Consider the following 27,698-nt stretch of genomic DNA (forward strand, 5'->3'; position numbering starts at 1 on the left):
ACTTACCAGATAGGTAGGGACTTACTGAAAAGAGCCTCAGGAACACAGCAAATAGGAGAGAGACTTGACAAATGAGATTACATCAAAACAAAAAAGTTTCTGTGCAGCGAAGGACATAGTTACTAAACTAGAAAGACAGCTGACAGACTGGAAGAAATCTTTACAGCAATCCATTTGACAAAGGCCTAATTTCCAGAATATACAAGGAATTCAAAAAATTAATATTCCTCCAAACTAATAAATCAGTCACTAAATGGGCAAAGGAGCTTAAGTGAGACTTCTCATAAGAAAAATGGCAAATAGACACATGAAGGAAATTCTCAACACCCCTGGCATCCCTGGCTGTAAAGGAAATGAGGTCCCCCACCCCCATGAGATTGGTCAGCATTGAGGATTTGAGCAACAACAGTGTAGTGGGGAAGTGGGGAAAAGGAATCTTACTGCACTGTTGGTGGGAATGTAAACTAGTGCAAACACTCTGGAAGGTGGTTTGGATTTTCCTCAACAAAAACAAAAAAAATCAGAACACCCCTATAACTAGTCCTAGCACTCTTGGGCATCTGCTCAGAATACTTCAGGTCAATGACACTTGATCATCCATGTTTATTGCTGCACTATTCACAATAGCCAAGTTACAGAAACAACGGATGCCCTACAACAGAAGAATAGATCAATAAATGCATATATGCACAGTAGAATTTATTAGTAATCTATTAGAAGGAATAAGATTATGTCATTTGCATGGAGATGGATAGATTACAGTCATGTACCACTATGCTCAGCTGTGTTGTTACTTTGGGGCAGGAGGCACCTAGGGGCTTAAACTTATCAGGCCTGAGCACTGTCTCTGAGCCTCTTTGTGATCAAGACTAGCAGTGCTCTACCACTTGAACCACAGTGCCACTTCTGGCCTTTTCTGAGTAGTTGATTGGAGATAAAGAGTCTCATGGACTTTTCTGCCTGGGCAGGCTTTGAACTGCAATCTTCAGATCTTTGCCTCCTGAGTAGCTAAGTACCTGAGCCACCAGTACCTGGCTTGGCTTCTTTTTCATACATAGATCCTATATGGCGAACTTTGCCAACACTTGGGGATACATACTATCCGTCCAAGTGGCCCGACTCACAAGTGAATACATCTTCTGTGCTCCAACTGGATTCTTGGCGAGGTCATGCACCCAGGGGAAGTTGTCCCAGCTAACCGTTTGCTCTGTTGCTGTCACTGGACACCTTTACCTTTCACTGACATGCCTCCGTGATTAGTCTTCTCTCCCCTGAGTCCCCAGCTGGGGACTCACAGTACTACTGTAGCTATAAGCAAAAAGTATAGTTTGCTGCTCTTCTGGTTCAAAACATCATTTTATGTAGTTGTAGGTTTTTGGAAGTGGGAGTTTACTGGTGTTTCAGGCCAGAATCTCAGAATTCTAACTGCAGTTACTTTGTCGTTGAGCCATGCCTCTAGCCTGGCCCTTTTTTGTGCTGGATTTTGTTTTTGGCGGGGGAGGTCCAGTCATGGAGCCTGAACTCTGGGCCTCGGCGCTGTCCCTCAGCTCTTCAGCTCAAGGCGAGCGCTCTACCACTTGAGCCATAACACCACTTCTGGCTTTTTTCTTTTTGCTTATGTGGTGCTGAGGAATTGAACCCAGGGCCTCATGCGTGCAAGGCAAGCACTCTACCACTGAGCCACCTTCCCAGCCCTGTGCTGGATATTTTAAAGGTAGAATCTTGTTTCCTGCCTGGGTATGTGCCTGAGCCATAACTCTCCTATTTTAGGTCTCAAACGGCAGTTCTCCTGAATTTGGCCTAAGAGTTATGCTGATTTTAATGAGAACATATATGCTAAATGAAGCCTTGTGTTTTTAAGAAATATTTTGGAGGCTCTTGACATTTACTATCTCCTAGAAGTAACTATCTGTTGAAGGTATTTTTCTTATTTAGAGGGGAAAGACTTAAACACTTGGAAGACCTGGGCCCTTGTCCCTCCCCTGCCCTCCCCTCGCTGCCCTTCCCCTCCCCTGTTTGTTTCTGATGTTTGGACTCTGGGGCCCCTGCTTGCTCCACAGGTGCTCTATCACTTGAGCCACTACTCCAAACCAGCTTTTCACTGGTTATTTTGGAGATTGAGTCTAGAAAAGTCCTTTTCTGGTGCTACCAAGTCTCCAGGTGTCAGTGTCTGGAATAGTTACCCTTATTTTTAGTAGTCCTTCAGGCTATCTCTGGCAGCTTTTAGAACTCACTGCAGGAGCATAAGCCCAGTACTGTACTTGTCTTCGCAAAATACACAGGTTGTGCGGGTGTCGGTGGGGAAGCCACAAGGCTCTTCTCTGTGCTAAGGGCAGAGTGAGTTGCTCAGGACAGTGCACTTGTTCTGGGAGTTATCTACTGGTTTGCTGCCATGAGTCTCCTCTCCCAATTTTTCACTTGGAATGTATGTGAAATTGGAGCCTGTCAGTTGGATGGGTTATGGTTAAATGGGTGTGGGTTTATGCTAGTTGGTTTTATTTTTGAAGATCTCAAGGCTTTCTAAAGAAATCATATGATTTTACTCAGTCAGTTTGCAAATGCTACAGTATAATCTTCCTCTTTTAGGACTTAGTGGAAATAGGAATCACCTAATTATTTTGCTGTATTTTTTCTATAATTTAAAACAATATGATTCTGAATTTTTAAAATTTCCTTGGAAAATACCATTACTAGTATAGTTGTGTTAATATAATAAGACTACTGTGATTACTTGGTGTGTGTGTGTGTGTGTGTGTGTGTGTGTGTGTGTGTGTGTGTGTGTGTGTGTGACTCGTGGGGCTTGAACTCGACCTAGGCGCTGTCCCTAAGCTCTTCAGCTCTAGGCTAGTGCTCTACACTTGAGCCACAACACTACTTCCTGTTTTCTGATGGTTAATTGAAGATAAGAGTCTCATGGACATTCCTGTCTGGGCTGAGTAGCTACGATTACAGACGTGAGCTGCCAGCACCTGGCTCTCATTACTCTTTTGATATTAGACTTAGGGCTTGCCTTTACATTTATACATTTTGGTGGAAAAATACTTGCTGGATGAAAATAGCTTTTTTTTTTCGTCAGTCATGGGATCTGAACTCTGGTCTACCACAGTGGAGCCACAGCACCACTTCTGGCCTTTTCTGCTTATGTGGTGCTGAGGAATCAAACCCAGGGCCTCATGCATGCGAGGCAAGCACTCTACCACTGAGCCACCTTCCCAGCCTGAAAATAGCCTTTTAGTTACCTTTTTACCTTTAATAAAATTCCTATTGGTGAGTTATAAAAATAAATTATTTTAGTCAGAAAACAGAAGTGTGATTACTTGTAGAATTAAGGGACCAGGGACAGGTGTGCTGTTGTTTGCTGCTGCTCTCTCTCTCTCTGTGGTTAACAGGAGAAACCAGAGCATGCTGATCGGTGGCCCCTGTGGCCCTCTGCGGTTTCAGGGACTACAGGAATGCTATTGTGTGCACCAGGCCATGCCTGCGTTTGCCAGTGCCGCAGGCCTTTCAGCACACTTCCCATCCAGGCAGAAGCCTTTAGGTTGAACCTTACAGTGTTTTGCTTCTTAATGAAAACTTGCTGCATATATAGTAAGTCTGATGTTCCATATACTTTTAAAAGGTAGATGTATAACTGACCTACTATACGCAGGTTTGGCATTTGTGGAATTAATAAAATTGAAAATACTTAAGCAATTGCACCCATATCCTTCATTCTTCTCATGATACCTTAAACAATGTAACACATTTACCTAGCATTTCATTACAAGTTATCTAGAGATGACATAAAGTATATGGAGGATGTGCCTAGGTTTTATGCAGATAATACAGCATTTTTTGGGGGGGGGGGGGTCCGGTCATGGGGCCTGAACTCTGGGCCTGGGCGCTGTCCCTCAGCTCTTCAGCTCAAGGCGAGCGCTCTGCCACTTGAGCCACAGCGCCACTTCCGGCTTTTTTCTTTTTGCTTATGTGGTGCTGAGGAATCGAACCCAGGGCCTCATGCATGCAAGGCGAGCGCTCTACCACTGAGCCACCTTCCCAGCCCAGTACAGCATTTTTCAGGGACTTGAGCACTCCAGGTTTTTGTGTTTTTCTGTGGGATACTGAACCAGTCCCTCTTCCACTCGCATACGCAACAGTGGTTATATTCAACACATTTCTCAGACTTTCACTGTGTTGTCTTTTGAATTTTGGCAATATTGACACATCTATCTGTAGCTTAATAGCTAATAAAGAAATTACAGCCAAGCATCATTGGCTCATGCTTGTAATCCTAGCTCTCAGGAGGCTGAGATCTGAAAATCACAGTTTGAAGCCAGTCCAGACAGGAAAGTCCATGAGACTCTTGTCTCCAGTTAACCATCAGAAAGCCAGAAGTGCATTTGTGGCTCAAGCAGTAGAATGTTAGCCCTGAGCAGCCCAGGCCCCAAGTTCAAGCCCCTACCAGTAATGCATGCGTGCATGCAGGTGCTTGCAGAAATTATGCTTAGGTGTCACTGTGCAAAGGGGACCTACATGCTGTGAGGAATGCTCTGGAAGGGAGCCCTCCCTGCCTGCTCAACAAGGTCTTCCCTGCAGTTTTTCCCACTTGGGTATGCTACATGCATGAGCTGCCTGCCTGTATCTGCCTTCTGAAATGTCATTGTTGCATGCACGGTGACACTCGGGTTACGCCGGTCCTACCTGTGTAGCCCATATCTCAGCCACATGTGTTCATCCCATTTAAGATGTGTAGACTTTCAATTGTCCTCTTCCTGAGTCATGTTGGAAAGAATTCAAACTCATGGTGGAAGGATCATACTTCTGAATTGAAGTTAGGTGAAACATATTGGTCTAAGGCTTACTGTCTTTGCGAATGTACCCTAGTAGACAGTGGGGTGGCTTAATGGGCATTGTCATTTTGGGGATCTTGAGCACCTTCAGAAATGGTGCTCAGGTGGTGTCAAGGTGGGAGGGAGACTGATAGGTATGTGACGAGAATTTTATGGAGGAGCTGGGCACCAGTGGTTCACACCTGTAAGCCTAGCTACTCAGGAGGCTTTGATCTGAGCATCTCAGTTTGAAGCCAGCCTGGGCAGGAGAGTCCATGAACAGTAGGAGCAGTGAGCCTAGGCCTGGGGCTCTTGTCTAGATTAGGCGGTCAGGTCACTCCTGGTCATCAGAAAACCAGGGTGGAACCTTTCCTCAGCCTAGACTTAGGACCATTTCCCAGGAGAGAGTGTTGAGAGTGGACGGTGCCCTAAAGCAACTTATCGGATGTGAGCCCTTTAAATTCCAGGTCCACCAAGACAAGGTTGTGCTTGTTACAGTGTGGTTAGTCAGATGGAGGGGACACCAAGATTGAAAGGAGCTGAGGTGGAGATTCATGCTCACCGGATCTGCCTTTCTTTCTCCTTTCAGAACAAGCATCCGGCTGGAGTTAGCATAGCATCCTCAGCAGCTCTGACTTCCCACCATGGAATCGGTAAGTGCTGTTTCACTGTGTTATCATTGATTTGTGCTTCATTGGTGGTGGTTGGTGAATGGCTCTCTCCCCTTCTTTCCTCCCAGCCTCTTCCTTCCCATTGGTTTCTTTTCCTTCCCTCCCTCCCTCCCCCCCCCTCCCTCCTTTCCTTCCCTCCCCCCTCCCCTCCCCTCCCCTCCCCTCCCTTCCTTTCCCTTTCCTTCCTCCCCTCCCCCCTCCCTCCCTTTCTCCCTTCCTTCCTTCCCCCCTTTCCTTCCCCCCTTCCTTCTTTCCTTCCTTCCTCCCCCCCCCCCCCCCCCCCCTTCCTTTCGTCTGTCGAAGGGCTTGAACTCGTCCTGGTCCCTGTCTGTCCCTGAGCTCTTCATCTCAAGGCAGCACTCTGCCACTTGAGCCATGGCTCCACTTCCATTTTCTCTGGTGGTTAATTGGAGGTAAGAGTCTCATGGACTTTTTGGCTGGGCTGGCTTTGAACCACAATCCTCAGATCTCAGCCTCCTGAGTAGTTAGGAGACAGACGTGAGCCAGTGGTTTCTAAGAGTGCCAGAGCAGTTCAGAAGTCTCCAGGTTGCTGTTAATAGGCTTAATGGAGTTTTACCCAGGGTTGCTTTGTGCATGTGTATGTGTGTGTGTGCTTGTGAGTGTGCCAGTCTTGGAACTTGAACTCAAGACCCTAAATGATGTCCTGAGATTTTTGCCCAAGGCTGGCACTCTTACTACTTGAGCCACAGCTCCACTTCTGTCTTGTTGGTTAATTGGAGATAAAAGTTGTGGACTTTCAAGTTTCAGCTAGCTTCAGATCTCAGCCTTCTCAGCAGTGTGAGCCACCAGCACCCAGCTCTCAGTGTTTTGACTTTTGTTCTAGATTTCATTAGGTGATACTCTAGTGAGTTTTCCAGTATCAGTGTAGTACCCCTTGTGTCATAATAACAGGAATGTAACTGAAGATATCCAAAGAAGCTTATTTTTTCTCAACTTTCTTCATCTGATTGTTACTCTTCCTAAATAGTCTAGAGATCCTAAAATTGCTGTATTTGTTTAGACTCTGTGCGTGTTGCGTTAACTGTTGAAGCTTTGCTTTGAGAGTGAGTAGGACAGGCCTTGAGGCTCTTCTGAGGCTCTTCTGGCCTGTGCTGTTGGACAGGGAGTTGTGGCAGGTTATTACTATTTATGTTGGTCTTAGAAGCTTGGAACCAGGTTCTGGGAAGCAGAGAATCCTTCATTAGTCGACCCTAGCTCTTTGCTTCCTCCTGGGAATGATTGGCACTTTTTTTTAAGAAGGGGCATCTGTCTATTACACAGGTCAGAGTCCTGTTAGGCATTATGGATGGCAGATTTTTTTAAGTTCTTCAATGAAATGACAACTGAAAGGAAAACTCATGACTTATTTTGGTTTTTCGTATCTTGCCTAGGTATTAATATTTGAAAGTAAGCAATACAAAAGTGTGTGTATTATCTATTTTTGTCTGTTACTCCTATCAGATGTGAAAGAAACCTTTCATGATACCTCCTCAGTGGATTTGCTGACTCTAAGGGTTCATTCTTTATCGCAGCTGCCATTAAGTAAGGCCACTTGGATATAAATGGACCTGGCTAGCCTTTTGGCCAGAACTGCCACCTTCCAGTGTTTTGCCAAACTGATGAACACAAAGGGAAAGAGGAGATATACTCCATACATGTTCTTTAGGCCCTTCAGGAAACATGTAGATGCTCATGTATGTGGCCAAAGGAATAACTTCAAGAAGGGCAATATTGTAGCCTTAAAGGGTACTGTCCAGAAAGGAATGCCCCACAGATGTTACCAGAGCAAAACCACAAAGGTTTACAGTGTTACCCAGCATGCTGTTAGCATTGTTGTGAACAAGCAATTGTTGGGCAAGATCCTTGCCAAGAGGATGAATGTGCATAGTGACCGTATTAAGCTAAGAGGCAAGATAACTTTCTGAAATGAGTGAAGGAAAATGACTGGAAAAAGAAGGAAGCCAAAGAGAAAGGGCCCTGGGTTCAACTGAAGCACTAGCCTGCTGCACCCACCAAAAGGAGCCCACTTGGTGAGAACCGATGGAAAGAAAGGAACTTGCATCATTGGCAACTCTTCCCTATGAGTTCCTGGCCTAAGAGATTTATGAAGTAAGACTGTTGGACTATAAAAATAAAATAAATGGACTGGCTGGTGTCTCACTTGACTGGAGCGTTGCTTGGCCATAGAGGATCCATCTTGGGTACCGTCCTGTGGGCCACTGTAGGCTGAGGCACGCAGGAGGACAGAGGCAGTGGGAACTGGGAAGCCACACCAGCCACCCACACCTGGGGTCTGAGCTGCGCCTCCGTTTGCAAAGTGTGCTGTGGACCTTAATTAGCAAAAAGACTGCTTATGTTAGTGTGAGAAATTTGGTTGTCGATAAGCATCTAGTAACTCAAAGCACGTTTCTCTGACTACAACAGCCATATCAGGACTTTCTGACAGTGTAGGATTGGCCTATGCATTTTGGAGCTCTGGCAGTGCAAGAGCAGTAGATGATATTGATAGGCAAAAGGTTTTTTATAACATGGCAGTTGTTGAAAATGATACGGCTTTTGGCCATACCAAAGTAATAGTATGCTTTACCTCCATTTGTTAGTTTTGTGAACTAATTGAGCATGAAGGTTTAAGTGATTGAAAGGGAAGTCTGTATTTCTGTGTAGAAGGTCTCTTGGGCACACAGTTCACAGTTGGAGTTGGGGGCAGTATGTTGTGAATGGGTTGGCAGGACCAGCATGCAGTACCCATGAAGGCTTTGCTTTGGTCTGCCCCATGATTTTAACTGGCCTTAAAATATGAGGGTTTATAGAATAGAACAGTTTTGCAGCTTCTCCAATAACCTTTTATTATTATTATTACTCTTTTTGTTATTCACGTTTTAGTCACTTATGGCAGAATATGAATGAGATGTGAGGCCATGCCTTCTGCTAGGTAGGCCAATACAGAGGATTCTGCTTGCCCTTTCCTCATGACAGAGAGCCTCTGTAGACCTCTCCACCCTGAGGTGAGTGGCTAGTGCAGCTCTGTTGATTCAGATGCTGGACAGTCGTGCTGCCCTGTGACCTTGGGCACATTCCCATGAAAATGGGAACATTCATCTTAAAGATTTCTGCTTGTAGAAGCAAGACTGTGAAAATATAAAGATTAATTAGATTGTGTGTGTGTGTGTGTGCGCGCGCACATGCATGTGCATGCAAAACCTTCCTCTAGGTGTCCTCCACCTTTGGTTTTGTATTGTTGGAGATGAAACCCAGGGCCTTGTGCATTCTAGGCAAGCACTCTACCACTAAGTGACACTCCAGCCTCTCGGTGAACTGCTGGCCCCCCACCCCCCACCACCCCAGCAGTGGCTTGAACTCAAGGCCTTGAGCTCTTGGATTTTTCACCATGGTGTAGAGCCTCCAGTCTAGCATTTTTGCTGGTTAATTGGAGATGGTGTCTCTCAGAATTTTCTGCCAGGTCTGGCTTTAAACCACAGTCTTCAGCTGTCAGCCCCCTAAATAGCTAATAGCTAAGTAGCTAGATTGCGGTGATCCATGTGCATGGATAGTAAATTTATGCCTACTGTGAAATGGGAATATGAATTATGTTTGCAAAAACATTTTAGTTTTTTTAAAAGTTATGAGCCATGATGATAAAGACAGTATTGTATGAAAGGAAGTTTCAATTTCATGTTATTTTTATTTTGTTTTAACTTTTTTGTGGTGCTGGGGATGGAGCTTAGGATTTATACTTGCCAGACAGGCGCTCTACAACCTGAGCTATACTTCAGCTCCTCGTGGTTTATTCTTATTCATTCATTTATTTTTAAGTAGTTGAACAGCAAAGCAATTTATAAGGGCAATGCATCCTGATCAGTGTCACCCCTTTGGCTTTTATTCCCCCCCATATACATATATATATATATGTGTGTGTGTATGCATGCATGTATGTATGTATGAATGTATGTATTTATTTTTTGTCAGACATGGGGCTTGAATTCTGGGCCTGGGTGTTGTCTGTCCCTGAGCTCTTCAGCTCAAGACAAGCGTTCTACCATTTGAGCCACAGCTCCACTCCTGGTTTTCTTGTAGTTTATTGGTGATAAGAGTCTCATGGACTTTCCTGCCTGGGCTGGCTTTGAACCGCGATTCTCAGATCTCATCCTCCTGAGTAGCTCGGATTACAGGCGTGAGCCACCAGTGCCCAGCATATCACTGTTCTTTAAACAAAAGTAACTGAGGCTTATGCTTGTAATCCTAGCTACTCAGGAGGCTGATTGCTGGTGGATCATGGTTTGAATCCAGCTTGAGCAGAACTAGTCTCTTATCAGAGTTGAGCAGGAGGCATGGCCCAAGTGGTAGAATGCCAGCTAAGCAAGTTCAGGTTCTGAGTTCAGAACCTGTGGGTGCTTTTTTAAATTACTGGGTAAATGTTTTAACTGATTCTTGTTACAAATTCTAGTTTCATCCTCAACCTCCCAAAAATAGCCAAAATGTTATTCTAATTAAATTAACAATAAATAATAAAAATATTTTCAAACCAATTCCCCAGTAGCTAGGATTACAGGTGTTAAGCCACTGGCACCCAGCAGATCCTTTCTTTTCCTTAGTGCTGGTACCAGAAATGAATTCAGGACCTTACACTCAACTTCTTCACTCACAGCTGGCTGGCCCTCTACTACTTGAGCTACACCACCAGCCTAACCTTTTTGCTGGTTAATTGATGATAAAGTCTCTTTGGCTTTTCTCCCCAGCCTGGCTTCTAACCTGGATCCAGAGATCTCAATCTCAGTAGCTAGATTTATAAGCTAGAATCATATGCTTCCCTCTCTTCTCCTCCTCTCTGGGGTTTACTGAGGCTTAAACTCTACCATGGAGCCACACCCCTGATGCAAAGTTTTTATGTTGTATTTAGTTGGGACTTTTGGCAAGTGTCAACATGCTAGTCCACCTGTGCAGCCCCCACATGTGAGGGGTAGGGTCTGGGACACTGACGCATGCTGTGCAAGCACTGCTATCAGTATGATATCCAGGTTAAATAGAGCAGGTTTTTGCTTGAGACAGAACCTTCCCTTCAGCCCAGGTGCTCTCCCAGTGCGACCCAAGTGCTGGGGTTCTGGGTGTGAGCTATCATACCTGGCTCCTGAATAGAGTTTCATTTTACAACTCGATTTATTTTTAAATTAGTCACATGTGGATGGCTTCATTCTGGCCTTTTTACATTTCTATGCAGTGTATCCCAGTCAGCTCACCCCTCCATCCCTCTCCTGTTCTCCCCTCCCCCCTCTCAAAACAACTCCAGCAGGTTTCATTGCTGTTTTCATGCGTGCAAGCACACTACTTGGACCACAGGGTTTTCAGTGACTGCATCGTCTATAGAAATTTACTATAACTGACAAGATTTTAATTACGTTTCCTGGTGGAAACTTGTCTGTCTGTGCTTGGGGGGGGGCATTGTTCAGGTCCACCCTGAGGCTGGGTAGAGGTATATCGGCTTGCTTGTGAACCTGAGGAGAGACCCCTAGAAGAGTGGTTGGTGATGGCTGCAGGAGTGTCCAAGTTGGGGTGTCATTCTGTGTTGGGACTGGAGCCAGGTGGCAGCTGGGCCACGTGGGACCCCTACCACAGAGCCTCAGGTGCAGCTTTTTGTTATGTAACCTGCAGGCCATAGGACTTGGTGGACTAGACCTCAGAATTTCTGGGAACTGATTCAATATTTTCAGTCTTGTGAATCCTGCTCTACACATTGTTTTAGTGCCAAAAGGGTCACTTTTTTAAAAAGAGCCTAGTGCTAGGGATGTAGCTTAGAGGTAAAGCTTGTCCAGTCCTAGGTTTGAATTCTATCACTGCAAAAAAAATAAAATAAAATAAAAGTCTTTTTCTTTTGGACCTTTTGTACAGTTTTTAGTTTACGTGAAAATCGAGCATACAGAGCTCCCCTCTCATCACAAATCTTTTCCATATTAACACTCTACACTGGAGTAGCTCATCTGTTAACATCCATGAACTCACACTGACACAGTTATCAGTAGAGGACACAGCTCACATTGAAGTTCATGCAGGATGCTGTGTATCCTGTGTGTTTGACCAGTGATAATGACTTACATCTTATAATCTGCTTATATCTATAGCATCACACAGAACAGTTTTACTGCCCTGAACATCTGTGCTCTGCCAGTTCATCCCTCTCTTCTCCCTAACCCCTAGCAGCCCAGGGTCTTTTGACTGATTGTAGGTTTTCCTTTATCAGAATGCTATGGAATTAAGAGTCATATAGTATGTTGCTTTTTCAGATGGCCTTTTGTTTCTTAGCATATTCTTATAAAATTCCTTTGTTGTCTTTTTATGGCCTTAGAACTGGTTTTCTTTTAGTGTCTGATGATCTTCCATATCTTCCACTGTCTTTATGTACTGTAAACTCACTGCAGGACCTCTTGGATAACTGTAAATTGTCTCTGGTCTTCAGTGACACAAGTAAACAAAACCAGTTTTTTTGTTTGTTTGTTTTTGGCGCTTGAACTCTGATCCTAGGTGCTGTTCCTCAGCTCTTCAGCTCAAGGCTAGCACTTTACCACTTGAGCCACAACGCCACTTCTGGTATTCTGGTGGTTAATAGGAGATAAGAGTATCATGGACTTTCCTGCCTGGGCTGGCTGTTCTTGAACCGCAATCCTCAGATCGCAGCCTCCTGAGTAGCTAGGATGACAGGCGTGAGCCACCGGCGCCCAACAGTCATATATTTTTGAACACCATTTTGATTCTTCTGAGCTGAGACTTTCTTCACAGGCATTTGCTTTGTTATATTCCATGCTGCCCTCTCCTTCATCCTGGTTCATGACAGTGGCCACATCTCAAGAGGAATGCAGCAACACTGGGAATGACTTCTTTCTAAACCACTCTTCAGAGCAGTGAGGTTGATGGTGAGAGGAAGGTACAGGTATTTTCTCTGGGGTCCTAGAGTCCTGGTCCAGAGGTGGAGTAAAGTGTCTCAGCTTCAGGTTTTTTTTTGTTGTTGTTGTTGTTGTTGTTGTTTTTTGGTCGGTTGTGGGGCTTGAACTCTGGGCCTGGGCACTGTCCTTCAGCTCTGCCTCTTGAGCCACAGCAACACTCCTGGTTTTTTAGTGTTTTATTGAAGGTAAGAGTCACTTTCCTGCCAAGTCTCGCTTCAAACTGTGATCATCAGATCCCAGTTTCCTGAGTAGCTAGGATTACAGGCCTGAACCACTGGTCCCTGGCCAAAATTGAATATATTCTTTTTTGCCAGTCCTAGGGCTTGAACTCCAGGGCTCTGGGCTGCTTTTGCTCAAGGTTAATACTCTACCACTTGAGTCACAGTGTCACTTTTGGCCTTTTCTGTTTATGTGATACTAAGGAATTGAACCCAGGGCTTCATGCATGCTAGGCAAGCACTCTACCAAGCCCCCTTTCCAGCCAGGTTCCTTTCTGAATGGTGGCATGCAGTCAGCTGGGTGGCCAAGTGGTCTGTGTCCTGCCCACAACCTCCTTAGGCCAGCATGTCTTGCTTTTACTTTTAAATTTCTTTATCAGATACTAGACTAGTAGCTCTTAATGTGGGGTAGAACACTAGCTGTGTGTGTGTGTGTGTGTGTGTGTGTGTGTGTGAACTGGGATTTGAATTCAGGGTTTGCTAGGCAGATGTTCTACCATTTGAACCATGTTCCCCCGTCTGCAGCTTTTATTATTAAAAATTTCGTTTTTTTAAACAGACTCTTCATTTGTAGCCCAGGATGTTCTTGAACGTGTAATTCTTCCCCCTCAGACTCCCATGTTCCTAGATTACAGGACTAACTCTCCTCTTCTCCCTTTGTTTTCCGCTCCCCTTTGCTTCTGTGTCCCTCCTCTGTTCTCCTTTTCAGTACCAGAATTGGAACTCAGAGCCGGGCTCTGGCTTCACTGAGCCATGCCAGTTATTTCGGAGACGGAGTCTAGTGAACTTTTCTGTCCAAACTGGCCTCAAATCATGATCCTCCTGACCTCAGCATTCTAAGTAGCTAGGGATACAGGTTATCTGTGCCCAGCCACACATGCGTGCGTGCACATACACACAACACCAGAAGATCTCCATGTTCTCAGTAGCTATGGTTACAGGTGACAGAGGCCCAGCCACATGCATGCACACACAGATACATGAATACACACAGATAGACCAGAAGATCTCAGCATTCTCAGTGGCTAGAGTTACAGGTTACAGAGGCCCAGCCAGACACACAAATGCACAACATGCTTGCGTGCACCTGCACACACACACACACCCAAATGACAGAAGGTGCTTGGGGCTCAGAGTCTAGGGTTTCTGTCGGGGGCTGCTGCTGTGCACAGATCAGAGTCTTTGGCAAGCTCTGGTGAAGCCTTGGAGCAGGTCTCTCCTCACTGGACCATCACTGTCCAAGTCTCCAGCCTTCATTGGTGTGCATAGAAGAATGCTGGAAGAGGTGAAATTGTGCCTTTGTCTTACTGACTTGAAGGGCCATTCCTCCTATATGTGGCTAAAGGCTGATGACTTCCTGCCGCCTGTGAAAAGGAGCCCCTGCTAGCATGCAGAAGTTGTCTGTGTACATTCTTGTTTTATCAGCAGGGTGTGTGCAAGCCTAGAGCTGAGCCCTGGATTGGTCACATTTTGCATCTCAGATTCAGCACATTCTCCAGTGAACTGATGACCCTGTTAACTTACCTTTGCTCATAAACTCCCAAGTTCATGTGTGGCTTCAGAGTATTCCTCTTAGTAGAGGCCTCTCCTTGAAGAGTGTGTGCGGTCCTCCCCAGGGGATCTCGTGTGGACTCCTGTGCGGTCCTCCCCAGGGGATCTCGTGTGGACTCCTGTGATGTCCTCTCCAGGATATCTCGTGTGGACTCCTGTGCGGTCCTCCCCAGGGGATCTCGTGTGGACTCCTGTGTGGTCTTCCCCAGGGGATCTCGTGTGGACTCCTGTGCGGTCCTCCCCAGGGGATCTCGTGTGGACTCCTGTGCAGTTCCCTTTCTCCTACTCCTTTGCTGTTGTCAGTCTGGTCTGTCTGTTAATTACAGACACGTCCTCCACTGTGTGTTGGTTCCAGAGCTGTAGTTCTCCTTCAGTCTGTGTTCTGTTGCATATCAGTAGCAAAGGATGCTTCAGCACTCCTGGATGAAAATCTTATGTAACCCTGCTGTCAAGATCCTTTTACATGGACTCTGCTCCTAGGACTGTGGAGCTGGCAGTGTCCCAGCCCATTCCTCTGGCAGCCCACAACCCTTCCCTGGGGCTCATCCAGTTTACTCTGCTTGCATAATTCTTCCTGTTAAGAAGCTGCTCCAGCGGTGGCCGCCGGTGGCTCACGCCTGTCATCCCAGCTGCTCAGGAGGCTGAGATCTGGGGATAATGGTTTCAAGCCAGCCTAGACAGGAAAGTCTGTGAGACTTATCTCCAATAAACTACTCAGAAAAAGCTAGAAGTGGTACTATGGCTCAAGTGGTAGAGCACTAGCCTTGAGCACAAAGAGGCTCAGGAACGGAACCCAGGCCCTGAGTTCAAGTCCAGGACTGCCCCCCCCCCCAAAAAAAAAAATTCAAAATGCCTAATCTTTTAGATGGGAGAGAGTCCTCCAGTTGTGGTTCAGCGGGTCAGTTGCTCTAGCAGTGTGTATGCTTTGTAGAGAAAAGATAATCTGGATTGTAGTGACTTAACATGTAATGTTTCATTTGCTTGTTGAGATTTTATTTTTTACAACTGGGGCATTCTCTAAAACCAGTAAAGAATCTTGGAAAAAATACTTTCTGCCTTGGCTATGAGGACTAAGAAGCTTTCCAACAGGACTGAAGCCTGTTGGCCTTAGCTCAGAAGGAAGACTCTTGAACTAAAAAAAAATAGACTCAGGAACGTCTTGCGTTTAACTGTTGAGGCCTTGTTGTTATTGTTTTTATGGAAAAACATGTATAATCATGCTGCTTCTCTTTGTCATAGAATATAACTCATGATTTTTATTTCATGCTTAATGAAACGAGGGGAGAAACTACATTTTTATATTAAAGAGAAGTATCATGATACCAAGGAGTAGTAGAATGCCAGTTGGGGGGGTGGCCAAACTATTTTCCAGTGACAGGTAAGCCTAGTATGAAATTGCTGGCCCCCTCTCTCTCTTTTCCATTTCTCTCCCTTCTCCCCCCCCCTCTGTCTCTGTCTCTGTCTCTGTCTCTGTCTCTGTCTCTCTCGTGTGTGTGTGTGTGTGTGTGTGTGTGTGTTGGTTTGTCAGTTTGTCAGTTGTGGGGCTTGAACTCAGGGCCTGGGCACTGCCCCTGAGCCTCTTTGTGTTCAAGGCTAGCACTCTATCACTTGAACCATAGCACCACTTCCAGTTTTTGAGTGCTTAATTGGAGATAAGAGTCTCACAGGGACTTACTTTTCTGATGGCTGTGTACCTAAGTTATAGTGGGTATAGAGAACTTCCCTCAACTGTCCGTGTGCCTGTCTCTTGAGACCCTGGTGTAACCTGTGAACACTGGTAGATGAGGAGCCATCGTACCCTCAGGACACATAGATCCAGCAGAAAGGTTCTGTCCTCTGATTACTGTCAAGGCTTCTGTAGGAAAATATGTGCAGTGTGGAATGAGGGCCACCTTGTTTCCTGGGCGTGCTTAAGGGTCATGAGTGGTACTTTGGTAGACTTTGAATAACAAGTGAACTTTGAAGAAATAGTCACTTTGTCTAGAAAAGGAATTTTGGATGAAGTGACAGGACAGGTCTCAGCCTCCTGGGTCGCTGGGATTTCTGGTGTGAATCACTAGCTCCTGGCTTTTCTTTTTTCTTTTTGGTGTTGTACTTGGGCTTGAACTGTAGCCTCCTGATCTTGCTCTGCTTTTTCCGTCACGGGGCTGTGCTCTGCCACTTGAGCCGTGCCTCCTGTTCTAACTTTTTGTCTGTTAATAAGTAACTGGGCAAATGCACTGTGATCTGAGGTTGTTAATCTTCAGGCCTTGGCCGTCACCATCTTTACAGATTTTTAACCATTTTTGTCCATTGTTGAGGAAAGGGCATGGGAACACCCAAGCTATTTGTGGTTCTGTGTGTGTCGTTCTATTGGCTTTACCCATTGACTTGTGAGTCTCATGAAACTCTTAACTCTTTCGGTGTTTTTTTCTCTGAGTATCTTTTTTAATATTTTAATATATTTTACCATGTATGTCACACACATGTATAATGTGCTTGTGTGTGTTGAGTGTGCATGAGTGTGTGCATGCTGGTCCTGGGGCTTGAATGTGGGCCCAGGTGTCTCAGCTGTTTTTGCCTAAGGCTGTTCCTCTGCCACTTGAGCCATAGTTCTATTTCTAGCTTTTTGTGGTTAACTGGAAATAAAGTGTTTCATAGATTTTCTTACCTGGACTCTTTGAACTTTGATCCTCAGATCTCAGTCTCCTAAGTAATTAGGATTACAGGTATGAGCCACTGGCTTTTGGCTGTATAATATCCTTTGATTGTATTCCTGAATAGTTTATCTGTTCCTGTCCTGAGGGGCCTGAAGGTATATCTCAGTGAGTAAACACCTGCCTTGAATGTACAAGACCCTGCGTTAGATTTCCCAGTATCTCAGGGAAAAAAAACCCAAAACACAAGTAATAAAAGATAAACTCTGGAAAGGTTAAGATACAAGTTTAAGCATGTGTGTGTGAGGTGGGGGGAGAGGGAGAATTTGTGCATATACGCAGATGTCTGCATGCCCATGTGCCTGGCTGCCTGTACTGATGCTTGAACTCGGGACCTCAAACTCTGCCTTGGCTTTCTTGCTCCTGGCTGCCCTGTATGTCTAGAATCAGACCCGGTTCAGCATTTTTCTGGTTAATTGGAAATGGACTTTTCTCTGTCCCGGCTGCCTTTGAACTGAATATCTGGGCTGAGTATCAGGCGAGCCACCAGCACCTGACTGCAGTAAGCATTCTTCTGACGTCCCATCACGGTGCCTGTGGAGGGCAGGGCCTCATGCCCATGCTGGTGAGGAGGCCTGTGAGGCTCCTGCACAGCAAGTGGCCGTTCCCATCCACACACTCTCCCATGCGCTGCTCTCCTAAGCAGCTGCCAGATGCAGCCTGCTTTGCAGGAGGAGGGAAGCATCTGGTTGTGAGGAAGGTTGGTCTCTTGTACAGTCATATGGGTGCTGACTCCTGCGTTTTTCATCCTTTAGTTGTAATCCAGTGCCTTACTGTTTGATCAACTTGTTCCAGTTTCCGTGCCTGGTAATGTGTGATCAGAAACCAGACATTGTATTCCTCAAAATTTTTTCAGCTTTATTCTGGGATCTGGATAGTTCCTTAGGAACCTTTTGCTGTACTCATCTCCTTTAAGGTTGTAGGATAGACTGGGGCCCCAATTTTGAGCTAATGACATTCTCTTGCTGAGATGTGACATTCTGAGCTCCCAGACTCAAGCTCACTCAGGTGAGCTCACGGTTGGTGGGCTCTGAGCCCAGTAATGGCCTGAGTCGTTTCCTATGGGGGTTCCTCCACAAGGAACAGCCTTCAGTGTATCTCTTCCTTGGCCAGATAGTTCCCATTGGTCCTCATTCTCTAATGACAGACATAGTGTGCTGACTTTTTAAGTCATCTGGAAACACGCAGCATGTTGGATAGATCTGTAGGCAAAGACAGAAACTGCTTCCATTCTGCTTCATACAGATTTTAAATGTATCATTTAAAATGGTGTGGTGAGGAAAAGAAGGGAAAAGACACCTCTGGCTGTGTGATCCCTGGGGTGGAGCAGACAGTGTGTGAACCAGCTCTGATTGGCACAAGCTCCTCTGGGGCCTCCCACCGATATCTTCATGTTTCTGAGGCATTAAATATAGGGTGTCTTAAAAATATAATGGGGTTAGATTGGGGTAAAAAGGGCATGGACACGTTTTTTCCCCTGTCCCTTTCCTTCCTAACCCATTTCCCCACCCATGTGCACTCCTAATGCCGTGTTCATTTGCAGGTACTCTCCTAGGCTGCACCCGTGCTGTGTTGTACAGTGTGTGCCTGTCTCGAGTAAGGCCCTGGGTTGATTTTCCCCCCTCCAGTGAAAAAGGCTCTCTTCTCACCGTGGAAGTGCTGACCTCTGGAGTTTAGTCTTTCTGTCTTTTCTATTAGTAGGGTGTGGAGGTAGGTGTTGTGTTCTGGATTTCAATTCTATTTTGATACCTAGGTGACTGTTTGACTCATGTCTTCATCTTAATGGCTTAGACTAACCTCAGAGCAAGTGCTTGCCTGCATAGAAGTGGGGGAAATAGTTCCCAGGCAGGTTTAGCTTCTTTCCAAGGTGTGCTTAGGCTTGAGTTCCCCATAAGCAGCGCTGAGCTCTTAGAGCGCTGTGCTAGAGTCCAGCAGTGTCTGGTGTGGCTCGGAACTGGGTTTGTTAGGCTGGTTAGTGCCTTCCCTGTGTGTCCACTGTCTTAAGGATTTGAACGTGCAAGGTAGGGCAAGCCTTAGGTGAGACTCTCTCTCCTCAGGGGTGTGGAAGATAAAGGTGGAGCATAGAGGCCTGGGGAAAATGCTGTTTTAGATTCTTTACCTTGTCAGTTGTTTAGCTGACTTCACGAAGGCTGAGTGTGTACAGGTGTGAGGAGTCCATGGGGGGCTTTGCTGGGTGGAGGGAGAAGGGTAGTGAAAGTAAAGCATGGAAGTGGCTCTTTGGGTCCCGTACTTCTCTCCTCTTGGTGCTGTCTTGATTTGGCTTACGTTCGTGGCTATTGCCCTTTTTGGCCTTCAGTCTGGTGCACTCAGAACCCACACTGCACAATGACACTGGGCAGAGGTCCGCACTCTGTTGGTCCTGATTGCTGCCTCCCAGCTGTGCCTGCCCCAGGCCCCAGCAGCCTGGTTCACCTGCTCTGCAGAGTAAACAGCAGAGAGCCACTGAGACCCATGTTGAAGCCTGTCTGTCTCCTAAAGTGTTAGATTTCATCTTCCACCAGTTTAGAAGCCCTCCGCAGGACATCTCTCTCTCCCCACCACTCCCCTTTTTAAAAATTATCTTTAGGGCTGGGAAGGTGGCTCAGTGATAGAGCGCTTGCCTTGCATGCATGAGGCCCTGGCTTTGATTCCTCAGCACCACATACACAGAAAAAGCCAGAAGTGGTGCTGTGGCTCAAGTGGTAGAGTGCTAGCCTTGAGCTGAAGAGCTGAGGGACAGCGCCCAGGCCCAGAGTTCAGGACCCACGGCCGACAAAAACAAAAACAACCTTACAATGGAGTTGACATTCAACAACTGCCTCTCTTCTTATTCCCTCTGGAGTAGTTCTAGAGTTGCTTTTCCCCCAGAGCTGGTAGAAATCAAGACCAGGAAGCAACATTCAGATTTGCCTAGGAATCTTAAATTCGTTGGCTTTTGGTATGTTCTATCGTCTTAAAGCTTTTATCCCCAAATCATTTGTTTTCCTTTCGTGGTTTATCTACGAAGACCTTTTTCCTCCACCTGCCTCTCACCTAACCAGAAATAGGATGTCATTTTGGCCTTAGACATGAGCCTACATTTGAGGAGTTATAAGCCCAACAGATCTTATTAACAGGCTGCCAGAGAGAAGAAAACCAGCGGCACACAGCCAGCAGGAATTCTCAGCACTGTCTGTCTGCCCACCAGGCTCTCCCTTGCCAGGGGGCCTGTCTGTCCTGCGCAGAGCATCCAGACCACTGTTGGCTGTCGTGCGCTGTGTCCATAATAGGCACCGCAGCACTCTCCTCCACGTGCTGCATCCTCACCCCAGCCTCACCACACGATGCACCGATGCACACACAGGAGAGCACCTTGAGCACTGAGGAAAAAGCAGGTGAGGGGTATGGGTCATCACACTTTGATTAGGTGACACAGAACTATATGCACAGCGGACTTAGGTATCCCGTATTGTGGAGTTGAAATGGGGAACTTTTTCTCATGTGTAACACTTTTAATTGTAGATGGAGAAGCAGAGAATGTTGACTGAGAAAGCAAAACTAGATTCAATATGACCTTATTTTTGTCTAAAAATATAGTGTTTTACTGGAGATTTATGGATCGTGGGGATTTGTTTTTAATGTTCTTTTAGCATGTGTATGTTTGTGTGTGTTGTATTGCTTTTGTGAGGCTAAAGATTGAACCCAAAGCCTTGGATATGATAGTTAAGTATTCTATCATTAAACGCATCCGTAGCCCCCCCTCCCCTTTTTTTTGGCTGGTCATAGGGCCTAAACTCTGATCCTGGGCGCTGTCCCTCAGCTCTTTAGCTCAAGGCTAGCGCTCTACCAGTTGAGCCACAGCACCACGTCCAGCTTTTTCTGCTTATGTGGTGGTGAGGAATCAAACCCAGGGCCTCATGTGTTCAAGGCAAGCACTCTACCACTGAGCCACCTTCCCAGCCCCCTGGTTTTCTTAATAATTTAGTGTAGTTGAGAACTCGGACAAGAAAGAATTAACATCATATAATTAAATGCCTTTCTTATTAACATGTGTTTTTTGTTGTTTCTTCAGTAGGTGAAGTGTTATTTCTAGGCTTGGAGTATCCTAGCAGTCTAGGTGCACTGCAGTAGAGGTTGAAGCAGTTTCTTATTTCTTTTGACTTCCTTGGGTCAGCACCTGTCCTGCCCTTAAATATTCTGGTGGACAGGAAAGAGAAATAGGCTCTGTTGAGAAGTGGGTACTAGCAGGAGGGGATTGAGCTAATAATAAAAGAGGATGAAGGAGGAGGCTGAACACTATCGAAATAGATTGTTTGCAACTATTGAAATAGAATACTGAAACCTATTGAAATTGCTTTGGGAAAAGGAGGAAGAGTGGACTAGAGAAATGGAGGGGAGAAAATGATCCAAATACACTGTAAATATGCTTAAAGCAAAAAGCCGAAAGTGCGAGTTGTGGCTCAGGTGGTAGAGCACCAGCCCTGAGAAAAAATGCTAAGGAACAGTACCCAGGCCCAGAGTTCAAGCTCCAGAACTGGCACCAAAAAGATTTTTAAAAAAATAAATTGAGAGCAAGAGAAAAATATACAAAATTTTTTGAGATGTTTAGTTTCAGCGGAATGGAATCTGGTTTGATTTAGAACTTTGTGTTCAGACCAGTGAATAGTGTGAGCATTGTGATAAGACTAGAACCAGATGAATGCAGTTGTTTGTCACAGTATGGTGTCTTGCAGACACTTGTAGTTTTGGTGTGGTGGCATGGCACGCGCGTTGTCATTGATGTCGAGGACTTGACACAGCAGTTTGAGGAAACATGGAGCTATTGGGGACACCACTCCATTCTGTCAAGGATGTCTAGCTCATGCCTGGCACCAGTGGCTCACACTAGCTACTAGGAGAGTGAGACCTTGAGTATTGGGGCTTGAAGCCAATCCAGGGCAGAAAAGCCTATAAAACTCCCTCTCTAATTAACCAGCAAAATACCAGACTGTAGGCCTGGCTCAAGAGGTAGAGTGCTAGCTTTAAGCAAGCAAGCTGAGTGAAAAAGCACAAAACCCTGAGTTCAAGACCTGGAGTTGGTACACAAACAAAAATATCTATCTCACACATACCCACCCAGTGTCAGATACCTGGGATATATGGACACAGAATGTGTGTGAGTCTCCAGTAGTGCCTTGCTACTGTCACAGAGTAGCTGCTGTCGGGAACCAATGGTCAGCATGTCGTGGCTGTGGGCCAGATACAGCTAATGGTCTTGTTTTATATAACCAGATTGCTGAGAAGGTTTTTCACGTCCTTAAAGAATTGTTCACAGCAGCAGTGAAGATGTGAGTTGGAGAGCCCAGTGTTTGTCATCTGGCTCTTCCTGGAAAAAGATTTGCTGACCTCTTGTAGTATATTCCTTGTGCTCAGTGGGAAGTCACGTTTTAAGTATGAAAGATTTATTATATGAAATTCTTTACAATTTCAACACTTATACTTAAATATTATTTACTGACTGATTAAAATGTGTGATCCTGATTTGGTATCTCTGACTGTTTTAGGGTTGTGTAGCCTTTACACAAGAGCAAAGCAGATGTCATCTTTCTTATCTTTCTTCCTGCATCACTTGGAATACAGTTGAGACTAGGGTGCACATCTCTTATTGTTGGCGTTGAAACTCATCTGTGAACTGGCAGTGGCGGCACCATCCAGTTGTAGGTTCAGTGTGGAGAGATGGTTGTGGACAGCACTTTTGTAGTGGACTTCTCTGGCTGGCTGCCCCAGCTAGCTAAGACGGTAGCATCATCAGCCTAGTCAAGACTAACATGTAAATGTGGAGCTAGGAACTACAAGATCACACCTCTGTCATTTGTGCCCTGCAGCTTGAGAAGCTTGTGCATTCTTGTGTTATTTCTGATTTTAGAGGCAAAGCTTTATTTGCATGATGTCATTAATTTCACAGATCCTATATTTAGAAGAGTTTTTTCAGTCTTTTTTAAAATTAAGTTCCTTTGACATGCAGGCTGGGTCCTTAGAAGTCAGCTCTCACTTCACTGAAAGTCTTTGCTTTTAAGTCTCTGTGTTCATGTGGTGTGGCTATATATAGAAAATGGCAGCTGTGTGAGTTTTACCTGGTCTTTACTAGAGATGAAAACGGATGCTTGCACAGCCTGTCTCTAGCACTTGTGTTGTGGCAGTGGTATTCATGTTCATGACAGTTTAGAGGGCAGATGGTCTGCCTTGATTCTGCCAGGCTCAGAGCTGAGAGTATTATCAGTAGTGTGTAATTCCTTGAGAATTAAGTTGTCAATTTAGACTCACATGAAATTTGCTCTAAGAGAAGGACTTGATGGCTCATTCTTTCTTCATTGTGAGCTCATAGGTAATTTAGATACTGCTTTACCAAATGAGAGTTTTACCTATGAAATTAGCCTATCTCAGGCTTGGGTAGGAATGCTTTAGCACTGGAAAGGTGTTTCATTTCCTTCCAAAGATGTGCTAACATTGCGGTACTTCCTGGTATGTTGTATTTGATTCTTTTTAGTATATTACAAAAGCAATTTGTGAGAAACAGCCAAACATAGCTAATAACATTTATTTATGTATGTATTACAGGGCCTCAAATGTTGCCCAACTTGATCTTGAACTGGGATCAAGTGATCTTCCCACCTCAGTTTCCCAGGTAGGTAGGATTATAAGTGTGTTCTACCAAACCTGGCTGTTGTTGTTGTTGTTGTTGTTGTTGTTGTTGTGTGTGTATGCTGGTACTTGGTCTTAAATTCATGACTTTCAGTTCTTGGTTAGTTTTTTTGTTTTTGTTTTGTTTTTTTTTTTTGCTCAAGGTTAAGGCTTGAGTTACACCTCCACTTCTACCTTTTGTGCTGGTTAATTGGAGATAAGAATCTCCTAATCTGCCTGGAACGGCAGTCCTCATATCTCAGCTTCCTGAGTAGCTAGGATTACAGTCATGAGCCACCAGCATTCAGCAAAAGCACATGTTTTGTAGCAAGTTGGAACACTATACTTCTCAGCCTAGCTGATGTGATCTTTATCTCTAGGTCTAACGAACAAGATTGACACTCAGAGTATTTAAAGAAGGTCTGTGTAGGGCTGGGAAGGTGGCTCAGTGGTAGAGCGCTTGCCTTGTATGCCTGAGGCCCTGGGTTCGATTCCTCAGCACCACATAAGCAAAAAGAAAAAAACCCGGAAGTGGCGCTGTGGCTCAAGTGGTAGAGTGCTAGCCTTGAGCTGAAGAGCTGAAGGACAGCACCCAGGCCTAGAGTTCAGGCCCCACGACCGCACCAAAAAAAAAAAAAGGTCTGTGTATACCCACCTTTCTTTTCTGCAGGTATACTCCTGGTCTGTTCAAGTCTTCCTCCAGCACTTGCCTTTTTAGCCCTTCTATCTCCTCCAAATCCCTACCTTTGTTGGTTATTTAAGAATGGGAGGACACAGGCCTAGGTGCTGAACTGTTCATGCTGGAAATTGTCTGGCTGACAGTAGCTCCTTAGCCAGTGGCCTGGGAGCTCAGGACCACACCAGCCTCCGGGCTCCTGACGGCTGCCTTGGAGGGCATGGGGGCTTTTGTTGTTTATTACTTTCACCGGTGTTTGGACAGCAATGTCTGGTTGGAAACACTTTACTCAGTACATTCTGCTGCTCTTACAATTGCTCTTATAATCCTCTCTGTTTTTCAAAGTTCAGTGGACAACTGAGTCCAAAAAATCCTATAGCCAGAGAACTATGCCCACTTCTGGGACCTTCCACTTCCTTGGATCCTTCTCTTGGATTTGTTGAGAATTGGTAACAAATGTGAAAATCCCTCTACCATAAACTGTCTTGTTTCAGTCTATACATGTTGTACTTAAGAAAAGGATCAGAAATAAAAATAATTTGGTTTGTGGTTAAAGAAGCTGGGTATTTATCATTAGTCTGTAGTTCTGTTGTATGGTTGGGTGTTCATGGCAGTGCTGTGTGATTTTGGCCAGGTACTATATCTTTGCTTCATTAGATAACTGCTGCTGTTTCTAAATCTCTGTGGGAATTTTTAGGTGGTGGTTGCCCCTTTGAGCCATCCTTAAATATTTTAATGTCTTCTCTCTAATGGCTGTGGCTTCTCTTTTGCTCTTGGAGGATCTAATAAAGACATAGGTGCATACATGCTCAGAACTATCTTTCATGAGAGCAACCTCATGCTACATTATACATTATATATACATTACATTATATATTATACATAATATATATTATAAATTGTATATAATATATAATATAGTATATAATATAATATATATCATAGATACACATACATTGTATATATTATGTGTATAATATATACGCACACATTGTATATATTATGTGTATATATTATATATACACATGTGTCTCCTGAAATTCCCTTATAAACATTTATGTTTAGTTTTCTCATGTCATATTGTACATGTTATGGATGACTTGTCCTTTCCCCCCTTTTCTCTGTAGGTTTTTTGCATTTGGAAATTGTGCACTTCTTTCTGTTGCTACCTTGTTAGTTAGCCTTTGCTCTTTCTTTCTTTTTTTTGCGGGGGGAGGGGGGGGCGGTCCATTCGTGGGGCCTGAACTCTAGGCCTGGGCGCTGTCCCTCAGCTCAAGGCTAGCGATCTACCACTTGAGCCACAAGGCCACTTCTGGCTTTTTTCTTTTTGCTTATGTGATGCTGAGGAATCGAACCCAGGGCCTCAGGCATGCAAGGCAAGCGCTCACCACTGAGCCACCTTCCCAGCCCAGGCTTTGCTCTTGTGTGGGAGATACACTCAGGTTTTCATACCTGTCAAGGCCTGGAGGCAGTTTGTAGAAATAGGATCTAGTTATTCTTCAGAGTTTTCCTTGAGCCCCTCTTAGCCCTTTCCTGCCCTGTCTGCTCTTGCTATAGTATGTCCTGTCTTATACCTTTTTTCTGTGGCTTTCATTTCTTGCAACTGTTGTTTTCACTGGCATTTTCCATAAGAAGCCTTACATGGAACCAAAGAAAATGTGGTTTGTTGTTTGCTCAAAGATGAAGACAAAAACCTGCAAGTTTGCTCCTTTAGAATATGCTGTCTCTCACCATCTGTGGATGACGATTGCTGCGCTGACACCTCTTGCTGTCCTGTTTGCATCTCTGATACCCTCTTTGTCCCTTTCACCCTGGAACCCCTGGGCAGATTTAGACACTGTTAGTGGCCTTAACTCTGGCCCTGGCCCTGGCCCTGGCCTTGGCCTTGCCTGTCTTCCAGTACAAGAACAAGAGCTAATTTTCAAGATGCCAAGGTAGCCTTTAGATAGGAGAGGCCAGGATTTGTGCGTGCGTGCGTGCGTGCGTGTGTGCGTGCGTGTGTGTGTGTTTAAGGGGAATCAATCAAACGCGCCCGCCAGTTCAGAAAGACACACAGACAATAGACATCTATGAGAATGTGCTGACTCCACTGCGTGGCCTGTGGAGGTCCTGCCTGGAGGGGAGGGGAATCTTAGCTCTGAATTCTTTTACTGGGGAACGAGGAGATAATGAGGAATTCATGTCATTTGTTTGGCTGAGGCTAGGCAGAGGCTCTGAGTAAAGTAACATGAGCTTGAAGCACCATACAAGCGTGATCTGAAATGGATTGGCTAAACCCCAGTGAATGTCCTAAGAGGGCTGTGGAGCTGCCAGTGCATATTGGGCATTTACTGTGTGCTGATTGTTTTCTATAGAACACAGATCATCTAATTCTCTCAAAGGCTTAGAACATGATGGTCTTCTCTCTCCCCAATTTATGGATAGAGAAACTGAGAAAGATGAATTTGCTCGCTCACATTTCAGCCAGTAGTAGTGGAGCCAGGCTCTGAGAGACCCTTGGTACTGAAGTTTAATGTGCAGCTATTTCTTGGACCACATATTGAACTAGCAGACTAGGTGCACCTGGAACAGTTCTATGGTCTTGTTCTCAAGTTGTCTTCATTCTGTTAAATTACTATATTCAGTTGGAACAAGACAGGGATTCTTTTAAGGCTAGACAAACAGATCAAACCAGGCCAAATATAGAGGATACTAGAAACATCTTACTGGATGTTAATTTCTTTTTCAAAGTTTAAAGTGTTTCCTAAAACATGAACTGTAGGTCCTTCATACTGGACTTTGACCTTTGAACTCAGTGGTTTATGAATGCTGTTCCTTGGTCATCCACTGACCAGACTCACTGCTGCTCTGTTTTTGACTGCAGTGAACCCCCATCCAGTTATCTAGTAAATTGTAATCCAAAGCAAAGACCTAGGATTTTGTGAATCCCCCTTCTTGCCTCCGATCAGCCCTAAGCTTTCCTCTGTATCTCTTCCACAGTTCTCAGCGCATACATGTGCACATTCTGTTTTAGTAATAAATTACTCAGAAAGCCATGAATCTGAGCTGATTTTCATATTAGAAGTTCACCAGAAGTACAATTTTAAACAAAATATATAAAACAAAAGTATTTGAGCTTAGGGCTGGGAAGGTGGCTCAGTGGTAGAGTGCTTGCCTTGCATATGTGAGGCCCTGGGTTCAATCCTTAGCACTTCATAAGCAGAAAAGGGCAGAAGTGGTGCTGTGGCTCAAGTAATAGAGTGCTAGCTTGAGCTGAAGAGCTGAGGGACAGCGCCCAGGCCTCAAGTTCAGGCCCCACAACCAACCAAAAAAGAAAAAAAGTATTAGAGCTTAAAATGTTGATTTTTCTGTCTTTTTGGCAGTCAAGATACTGTTTAAAGAAAATGGACTTAGGTTTCGGGACAGAAAACCGGTATGAGTATATGATGCATATTATTTTCATATCCTGAACTCAGAATGTAAGGGATAATTTCCTTTATCGCTTTTCATTCTGTCACCCTTTTCAAG

The 27,698-nt window shown here is 44.9% G+C and overlaps 1 protein-coding gene across 4 annotated transcripts in view; it reads left to right on the forward strand.

Moving 5' to 3' along the window:
• Nucleotides 1-27,698, forward strand: part of Ankrd11 (ankyrin repeat domain 11) — a 144,273-nt gene that overhangs the window by 55,552 nt on the left and 61,023 nt on the right. For 2 of the 4 annotated variants that reach the window (XM_042702220.1, XM_042702219.1), the window contains exons 1-2: nt 5,398-5,461; nt 23,453-23,519. The gene's annotated coding sequence lies outside the window, so the exon portion shown is untranslated. Of the gene's footprint in view, nt 1-5,397; nt 5,462-23,452; nt 23,520-27,698 lie in introns of those variants that run through there. The other 2 variants (XM_042702221.1, XM_042702222.1) reach the window with 1 other exon arrangement.

Source organism: Dipodomys spectabilis, unplaced genomic scaffold (genome assembly GCF_019054845.1).
Source record: "Dipodomys spectabilis isolate Male_0828 unplaced genomic scaffold, ASM1905484v1 ptg000318l, whole genome shotgun sequence".
In the NCBI taxonomy this organism is placed as follows: Eukaryota; Metazoa; Chordata; class Mammalia; order Rodentia; family Heteromyidae; genus Dipodomys; species Dipodomys spectabilis.